Raw genomic sequence first — 9,652 nt, 5'->3', positions numbered from 1 at the left:
GGAAAAGGATGGGAAATGATACATGACACAAATGGTGTGGAAAAGAGAACTAGAGTGGCTCTACTAATGTCAAGAAAAAACAGACTTTAAGACAAAGTTTGTTACTAGAGACAAAGATATTTTACAATGATAAAAGGACTGACCCTCAAAAAGATATAACAATTATAAACATATATGCACCTATCAACAAAGCCCCAAAATACACGGGGCAAAAACTGACAGAATTAAAAGAAAATGACAATAATAGTTGAAGAATTCAACATCCCATTTTATTTTTTTTAAAGATTTATTTTATAGAGAGAGTGCATGTGTATGGGGAAGGGGCAGAGGGACAGGGAGACAGAATCTCAAGCATTCTCTAAGCTAAGCACAGAGTCTGGCACAGGGCTCAATCTCAGGACCCTGAGATCACCAGCTGAGCTGAAACCAAGAGCTGGACGCTCAACCGACTGCGCCACCCCGGCATCCCCAACATCCCACTTTAAATAATTAAAAGAACAACCAGAGGGGTGCCTGGCTGACTCAGTCGGTGGAGCATGTGATTCATGATCTCGGTGTTATAAGTTTGAGCCCCAGGTTGAGTGTAGAGACTATTTTAAAAAATAAAATCTTAAAAAATTTTAAAAAGAATGACTAGAAAGAGGATCAACAAATAAACAGAACACCTGAATTAACACTACAAATCAACTGGACCCAAAAGATACCTATAGAACACTCTACCTAACAGCCACACAATACATATTTTTCTCAAGAGTACAGGGAACATTCTCCATGATAGATCATTATATTACACCACAAAAGAGGTCTCGATAAAGTTAATAATGTGAAAATCATATAAAGCATGTTCTCTGTAACAAGACATCAGTAACAGAATGTTACTGAATGTAATGAGATAAAACATAAGTAGCAGAAACTGGAAAAGTCCACAAATATGAAGAAGTTAAACAACACACTCTTAAATAACCAACAGATCAAAGAAAAGGGAAATTAGAAAATACCCTGAGATGAATGCAAATGAAAACAGAACATGCTGAAAACTTAGGGGATCCAGTTAAAACGGTGCTTAGAGGAAAACATATAGCATAAATACCAATATATATTTAAAAACTCATCAATAACCTAAACTTCCATATTAAAAAATTATAAAAAGTGGAGAAAGTTAAATCAAAATAACCAGAAGGAAGTAAAGATTAGAGCAGAAATAGGTTAAATAACAGCAAAACAATACACAGATTCCCATTCATTTGTCTATTGTCTATGGCTACTTTCAAGCTACAACAGTAATGTTTAATAACTGGAACAAAGACCATACAACCTCACAAAGTCTAAAATACATTCTATTTAGCACTTTAAAAAGAAGTTTGGAAGACTTCCGGTTTCAGTTTCAATAAAAGAGCTTGGAAGTCATCACTCCCATCTTTACAACAAGATGAAAGATGAACAAATTGAAACCAAAAGCCTTTTCTTAGACCCATCAGAGAATTAAGATCACAGGGCAGACTGTCACCCAGAAATCTGATAGACAGTCAAACACAGAGAAGCACAGCTGAGATCAGCTTACCTGGAGCAAAAGATGCTGGAGTCTTAATCTGCTATGAATACTTCAGTGATAAACTTGACAAATGGTTGGAAGCTGAGTGTGACTGAGAAACTCCTTGAGGACCCAATCTTAGGAGAACCCAAATGAATTTTACCTCAAGGAACCCTACCAAATTCTCATGATAATGACCCCCAAAATACCTGCCCATTTTAGTCACAGGGAGGGGTTAAGTAACCATTTTTAAATACACCCAAAGCATTCTCTGTAGTAAAGCCCAGTGCTCCAAGTAAAATGATGTTACTAGACCCCTGTATCACCTAGGGAAGGGCAGTTAGCCAACTCCAGCCCCTCTCCCATTTAACCTAACAGGAAAAAAAGCAAAAACCTAAGGAGTACTTCTGGAAGTCACACCCCAAGGACTCATATAATTACGAAATAAATAAATACGAAATAATTCCTTTCCCACAACAGCTTAGCACTATATCAACAGGACTCCAGTATGGTAACAGTGGGTTATAAATGCAAGAGTGGGAAGACACAGATTCTATTTAAGAAGGAATTCTTAGGGAAACCTACGACAACAGGGGAGAAGAAAATAAAAGGACACCTGAGGAAACTGAATTCTTGGCAGCTACAGCCGTAACATGACATACAGCCCAGCTCCTAACCATATTAACATGAAACCTCTCATTTAAGGCCTGTTTCCCTCTGTTTCAATTATCCCTTGACCATGTCCAGTTTTCAACAAAAGATTACATGGCATGCTAAAAGGAAAGAAAATAAACAAACAAAAACACCCCCACAGAATCTGAAGTGAAAACCTAACACCAGAACCTGATTTGGTAGAGGGTGAGGAAAATGTTCTGGATCACACAGTGGTTATGGCTGTATGACCTTGTAACTATATTAACTTTCTGGTATTTGTCCAAAAAAAAATCTGGTATCTGTTAAAAATGGGTTTTAAAAAAGCCTTACATATTTATAACTTTTTCCAAAAGTCTTTTCTTTTCAAAAGTCCATCCACACCCACACAATTTGTGAAAATAACATAATAGAATAAATCTATTGAAATTACAACAATTGAATGGTAAATTTTAAGAGTTATTATTTTCATCGCATAATACTTTTGCTACCCATAACATTAACAATAAAAGAGCAAACGTATTTTCTTTTCTCCATTCAATAAATATATACTTAATGCCTACTTCATGTAAGAAACTGTACTATGTTGTTTGGATACAAAAATGAAGCTGACAATCCCATAAAACAAGGCAATATAGAAAAGCAAAGACTACACAGAGTACAATGGAGTTGAGTTTAAGAATAGAGGAGAGCATTTCTGGCTGGGTGATCAAAGAAGGTTTCATAGCAGAAGCAGCACTTTAACTGGGCCTTTAATCATTTAACAAATGTTGAAGGGCTTATTATGGTCAGGTAATATGCCAGGTGCTAGGAAAATAAAATTAAAAATGAAATGGATTCTCTCACTGATGTGTATGTACAAATATGTGTGCTAATTTACATATGTATGGATAACTAAACCAAGTATAAAGTAAGGAAAGCACTCTTGAAGAATGAGTGGATGTCATCAAAGAACCATAAACCCCTTCAATGGCTCCTTGTGGCCTTTCAGAGAAATTTCAACCGCAAAAATATGGCCTCAAGGGGTGCCTGGGTGGCTCAGCGGGTTAAGCCTCTGCCTTTGGCTCAGATCATGATCTCAGGGTCCTGGGATACAGCCCAGCATTAGGCTCTCTGCTCAGCGGGGAGTCTGCTTCCCCCCACCCCACCCCCACCTGCCTCTCTGCCTACTTGTGATCTCTGTCTGTCAAATAAACAAATAAAATCTTAAAAAAAATATGGCCTCAAGTTTTCGCGTGAATAAGCCTCTGGTTAAATTCCTACATGACTTCTTCCACCACTTTTTTGCATCAGTACTCTGTGTTGGCTATTCCATCCTCTCCTATTTTCCCCATCCTTCTATTCGTTCATTTAAGTACTGATTTAGAGCCCCACTATATGCAAGGCAACATACAGGGGTACTGCACCACACAGGATAAACAGTGTTCTAGCCCTTGTGAAGTTGATATTCTGTAGGATAAAGATACTGAACCAATAAGACAGCCGTTAATTACATTTGACATATGCAACAAGAAAACAAAATACGAAAGTCTATGAATATACAATGATAGTCTTAGTCTTTCTTTCCTTTGAGGTATTTGACTTCATGATTAGTGAGTAGTAAATATTCTACAGTCTTTGGTAAAAACATATATGACAGAGAATGGAAAATAAACCCTTAAAACATTCAGGGGACTGCTATCATAGTGAAGTTGCTAAGATTTCAGCCATCTGGGGCACATCACAAAATTGTTTTCACCAAAGTGAAGGCCAAGTTGTTTCACGTTGTATACTCCACCACTGAGAAAGAGACATATGGGTCACTTTGGATTCAGGAGGCAACAAATCCTCCATTTGAATGTTCTAGTTTGAGTAATTTACTGAGTAACTCATAGTTTTCAATGGAGCCCAGAGCTTCCAGGCAAGCTGATCTTGGGCCACATGACCAAGAAGACCCAGTGGTAGGGGGAAAAATCATGGCAATACCCTTAGAGTTTAGGGAAAAAAGCCTATTTCTCTTCCACTGATGAAGATTACCCTTTTGAGAAATAGTTCTAGGCTTGCCGCTGGGCTCCCAAGACTGAATACCTGAGCCATGGGATCCCAGATAGCCACACAACAGAAGCTGTCGTGGTGAACTGCCCAGTGTAGTGCAATAAAAACTGGAGAAAGGGAGAAAAACTGGAGCTACGCAATCATGCTCATAGTTGACATTCAGGTAACAGCAAGATTGAAATCACTTTACCACCGCTGTCAGGTCAGTAAAAGTTACTAGCTTGCCTTCCTTCAATTCATGATACATGCCATGTAGGCTCCTTTCTTAGAACCTTCACACACATTGTTTCCACTGCTGGTGAGGCTCTTTTCCAGCTTTTCATAGGGCTGGTTCCTTCTCATCTTTCATGTCTCAGCTTAAATGTCACCACCCAGAACAGACTTCCCGACCACCCTGTCTAAAGCCCTGCCCTTACCCCCACACTGTTATCATCTATCACAGTACTTTCCTTTTCCTTTTTGTGCCATGTGTTACAATCTGCTGTTACATATTGTCTGTTTATTTGAATACTGTGTATCTCTTCCATCACACTATAAGTCCCACAAGAAGGCAAGAATGATATCTGCTTTCTTCACCATTGTATATCCTACAGTTGGCACAATGTCTTATACACTGTAACATAAAGTTCGTGGAATAAATTAGTATAACGCTTGGACTCTCATCTTCTCAAGAGCGGTATTTGGCCTTCTCCTTCTATAAACCCAGTATTCCATCTTTCACACTGTCCTTTTTGCACACCGATGGTGATTTGGGAGACCTACCATAGAAATTAAAGTGCTTAAAGTCAGGACAAATTGGGGAGTTACTGTTGGCATTTTCTTAAAACTTAGACTATGGGAAGCTACTTCTCTATAAATGTTGTATTGTAAGTTAGAGCATAGTTCAATATTTAACAAAGAAGGCTCAGCATTTCCTATGGGTGATTTTGACCTAACGTTAATTTTGACGAGTCTCACCACTGCCTTAAAACATGCAAATAGGACAAAAAGGAGAAATAATGTAAATTTTTGTGATAAAATTTCTGAGCTGAAAAATTAAAGTGAGATGAAAGAAAGGGAGGTACAGCTTTGTCTTACTTTTAAGCAATTACTGAAGAAGTCTCAGACTCAACCTCTTCTGTAGTCAAAATGAAACTTTTACTAACTTTCTAAATGTTTAGTTATGATTTTTTAACCTAACTCTATGGTTTTTATTGTTGTAATATTTATACTAAAAAAAAAATAAAATGTAAAGCAGAAAAGAGCCCTAAGAATGTATTCATAACTGGGAACTTCTTTCATTTCATCATCCAATGGAAGGCATATTACCAAGAAAATTCCTACAACAATTTGACATCTTCAATGCATGAGAAACAGTCATCGCAGCATGGAAGCATACCTATCTCTCCAGCTGTTTCCGCATGCAGGTCCTGGACTGGCTCTTTTTCTCTGTGTTTCTCTCAGACGTTTTCTTCTGTTCTTTTCTGAAGATTACATCATAGGTCTCTTGAGCCTCTGTGGTAGGAAGGAAGAAGAGGGCAAAGCAAAAGGATGACATTTTCAAACTATCAAATGTCAAGAAAAATATCACTTACTCAGCGACAAAAACCTTATTATTCAACTAGTATCCTCACTTCTGTATCCTCAGGGATTCTAACATCAGCATTAACTGGTCATTTAAAGTCATCTTCATGATTAGCATCTTGATAACAATTATCAAACTTGTCAGGTTGAAAAAAATTCACGTTTTAACTAGGAGACCACAATTGCAGTATAATAATTCTCTTTAAACTGTTTTAGATTTTCATATTGATAGTATTCAGTTAGTCTTGGTTTACTATTGTTTTACTCATAATATTTTACTCATTACTCATAATGAGGCTTTCTTTATCCACAGAAGTAAGTCATAATTTATATAGTGCTTCATAGTTTAAAGATGAGATCATATGCATCTTCTCCTGTTTATCTCAACAATTAGAATAATGAAGGGCTAGCAATAACAACTAAGTGTAAGAATAGATGGCATTTGTATTCATGGTATTGTAACTTTTAAAAAAGTAGTACTTGATTATCTATGAAGTTTTGTTTTGGGGAAAATAAACCCATACACCAAGGCAAAGGGTATACCAAAACTCTCCTAAGTTTTATGCACATGTTACTTAAAATTCATTTATTAATTTCTATTCCATTTTTTGAAGTGGTATTTAATATAATAAAAACTTTAAAAATGATTACTACTTCTGTTAACTTTTAAGAATCCATAAAAACACATTGATAGTGTAGCTTTTTGACAAGCATTATTTCCCTGCTATTTGTTAATAAGTTCTTGGATTTTAAATTTTATGATAGTGATAAAATTGAAATTTGGCATACTATAACTATATAGTTACAATGGTAATATTATGAAGCATTTAAAATTGAACACTTACTTTTTCTTAGTGGAAAGAAGTTCGTTGTTTTTGTAAAAATAGCTAGTACTATTTATAATCTATTTTATGTAACATTACCATGGGAAATGGACTTCAAATAAATGAAGTAAATAAACAACACATCATAGTGATCTAAGTAGAATAAGAGAGTGAAATTGGAAACATTGTTTCTCCATGGTTCTTCACAAAAGTAATACTAGGTTTGTCATGAAAATCACCTTGGCAGTGCACCTGGGTGGCTCAGTGGGTTAAAGCCTGTGCCTTCAGTTCAGATCATGATCCCAGGGTCCTGGGATCGAACCCCACATTGGGCTCTCTGCTCAGCAGGGAGCCTGCTTCCTCCTCTCTCTGCCTGCCTCTCTGCCTACTTGTGATCTCTGTCAAATAACTAAATAAAATCTTTAAAAAAAAAATCATCTTGTCTTCTTTCCTAGCAAGGCCATCAGCATATATATTAGGTTTTTCATTATAGAAAGTTTGGAATACCCAGAAGAACATAAAGAATATACATAGGTCTTAATTATCTCTAGTAATTCTATCATACAGATAACTATTAACATTTCATTTTATATCCTCCTGGTCTATATTATACAGAAGTATATGTGATCACATTGATATTACATATAATTTGTTATATATATATATAATTAGGGTTGTCTTGTATGCTGTTTTGGTATTTCTTTTTGTCATTACATATCTATCTTTTCCCCACCATCAAATAGTCTTCTATAATATGAAAAGCATGAGTGGGGAGGAAGGGCAGATTGTCGAAATATTTTCACAGATACATTAGAGGTCACTTAAAGTCACTTAAAAATCAATACATCTCTGGGCGCCTGGGAGGCTCAGACCATTAAGCATCTGCCTTCAGCTCAGGTCATGATCCCAGAGTCCTGGGATTGATTCCCACATCTGGCTCCCTGCTCAACAAGGAGCCTCCTTTTCCCTCTGCCTTCCCCTGCTTGTGCACTCTCTCTGCATAAATTAAATAAATAAAATCTTTAAAAAATTTCAATACATCTCTAAAAAAATATGAGTAAGAAATAGTTAACTAATTAACAAATAGATCTTTGTTTTTATTAACATATACTTAAAAAATTCTTTTTAAATTATGAAAATTGTAATTTGTTCTTTGTGTTAGAAAGTAAAATTCTCCTATAAATAAATCTCCCACTAAGAATTTGGTATATATTCTTCCAGTTTTAATGTGCTTTTAAGTGACTAAATAGTATTTCAACTTACAGATTTACTGTAATTTACTAAATTCCCAACATTGGGCACTTAAGCTATTTACAATATTTCATTATTTTGCAGATCCCTGAATGAAAATCTTTGATTTCTTCAACAAATCATGCTAAATTTATCATATCCTATTCTTATATACATATCATAATTAAGTCTCATGAATTTCAATACTGAACTTCTTTGAACCTACTTCCTTATCTGCAAATTTAGGGGGTTAGATCACAGCTCTAATACGCTCCAATTCTAAAAAATTTGAGTTGTAAACATAGTAGCTCCTTAATAACTGAGTAAAAGCATTTGTGAACTCGTAGAAGAAACATGAGATATATAATTCATGTCTTTCAAATGAGTACAAAGAAGGTGTATGTGCATTGAGGTGTGTGTGGGTGGGGAAGGCATAAACAGAACCATACAGAGGAATTATCTTCTTAGATCACCAATTTTATTTCAGGATTGAAGGATAAAGTTTGGGGTTTTTTCCCTGTAAATATATTTTAAGATTTTAAAATCTCACTAATTTTTAAGATTAAGTCTTTGAAAAAAAAAATTGTATTTTTGAGTATGGTGCCCCCAGAAGTCAGGAGTTATTTGCTACCTTTATTAGGAAAGGATGCAAGGCTTTAAATGAAGAGGAAGGCTTATCAGATGTAACCCAAACCATTTAAGAACTGGCATCACATTCTTAAGAGTAACTAGGATATTTGAAGTAATGCCTGGCCTTGGACTCTAAACACACATTCACTCACTTCACTGCCTCATTTGAGAACTTGCCAAGAGCTTAAGGTTTGTTCAATTTTACTAATTCAAACCTGTCCCATCTTGCTTTTATACAATTTCGTGAAACTTCTAGCTCATTTCTTTTAAAACCAGAAGGCTAATGTCCAGACAGCAGGTCTAACTTTTATCAACATACTGATGTTGGAAACAAAGGCAGAAGAAAAATTATTAAATTTTGACAATTCCTTGAAACAGGCAGAGTGACATTCTTCGGGGGACTCAATCGCCTCGATATTAATACTTTGCTAAGGGCAAAGTCAATCCTAGGGGTGCTGGGGTGGCTCAGTGGGTTAAGCCTCTGCCTTCTGCTCCGGTCATGCTCTCAGGGTCCTGGGATTGAGCCCCACAGCAGGCTCTCTGCTCAGAGGGGAGCCTGCATCCCCCGCCCCCCTCTCTCTGCCTGCCTCTCTGCCTACTTGTGATGTCTGTCTCTGTAAAATAAGTAAATAAAATCTTAAAAAAAAAAAAAAAAGGCAATTCTAGCCTGACAACCCCCCACCCCCCCTCCCCAGGATACTCTACTTTAACATATAAAAATTCCTTTAGAAATTTCCTTTATCTCTAAATCCCCAAACGTGTTGGCAATCACCCTCCAAGCATATGACCCACCAACATACATTTGAAGGGTCTCATGACTAAAGTTTTATTAGACAGTAATAAGCGACCATGTCCCAACAATAGCTAGCCCCAACAACATCCTGGAAATCTTGCTTCCAAAATTCCTTAGAGACTTAGGCTACCCCTAACCCCTCTCAACTTGAAAGTATGTAACGGCCACTTCTCCTGACCCCACCGCACCTCTTTCTGCCCATGGGTCCTGTCCCCGTGCTTTAATAGAATCGGCTCAGGAATTCTCCCTTGGCCATTGGCTTCAACCCCTAACGTTCTTTCCTATATCAATACCCACAGGGAGTACTGTCCACTGAATGTAGTTCACTTATAGTTCTCATTCAATGCTTTATGAATTTTGCAGCAAGTGCATGGTTTTTACATTCACAATCATCTA

Source organism: Lontra canadensis, unplaced genomic scaffold (assembly GCF_010015895.1).
Source record: "Lontra canadensis isolate GAN:19392208 unplaced genomic scaffold, GSC_riverotter_1.0 scaffold31, whole genome shotgun sequence".
NCBI classification, from domain to species: domain Eukaryota; kingdom Metazoa; phylum Chordata; class Mammalia; order Carnivora; family Mustelidae; genus Lontra; species Lontra canadensis.
Note: the sequence above shows the minus strand (reverse complement) of the source record.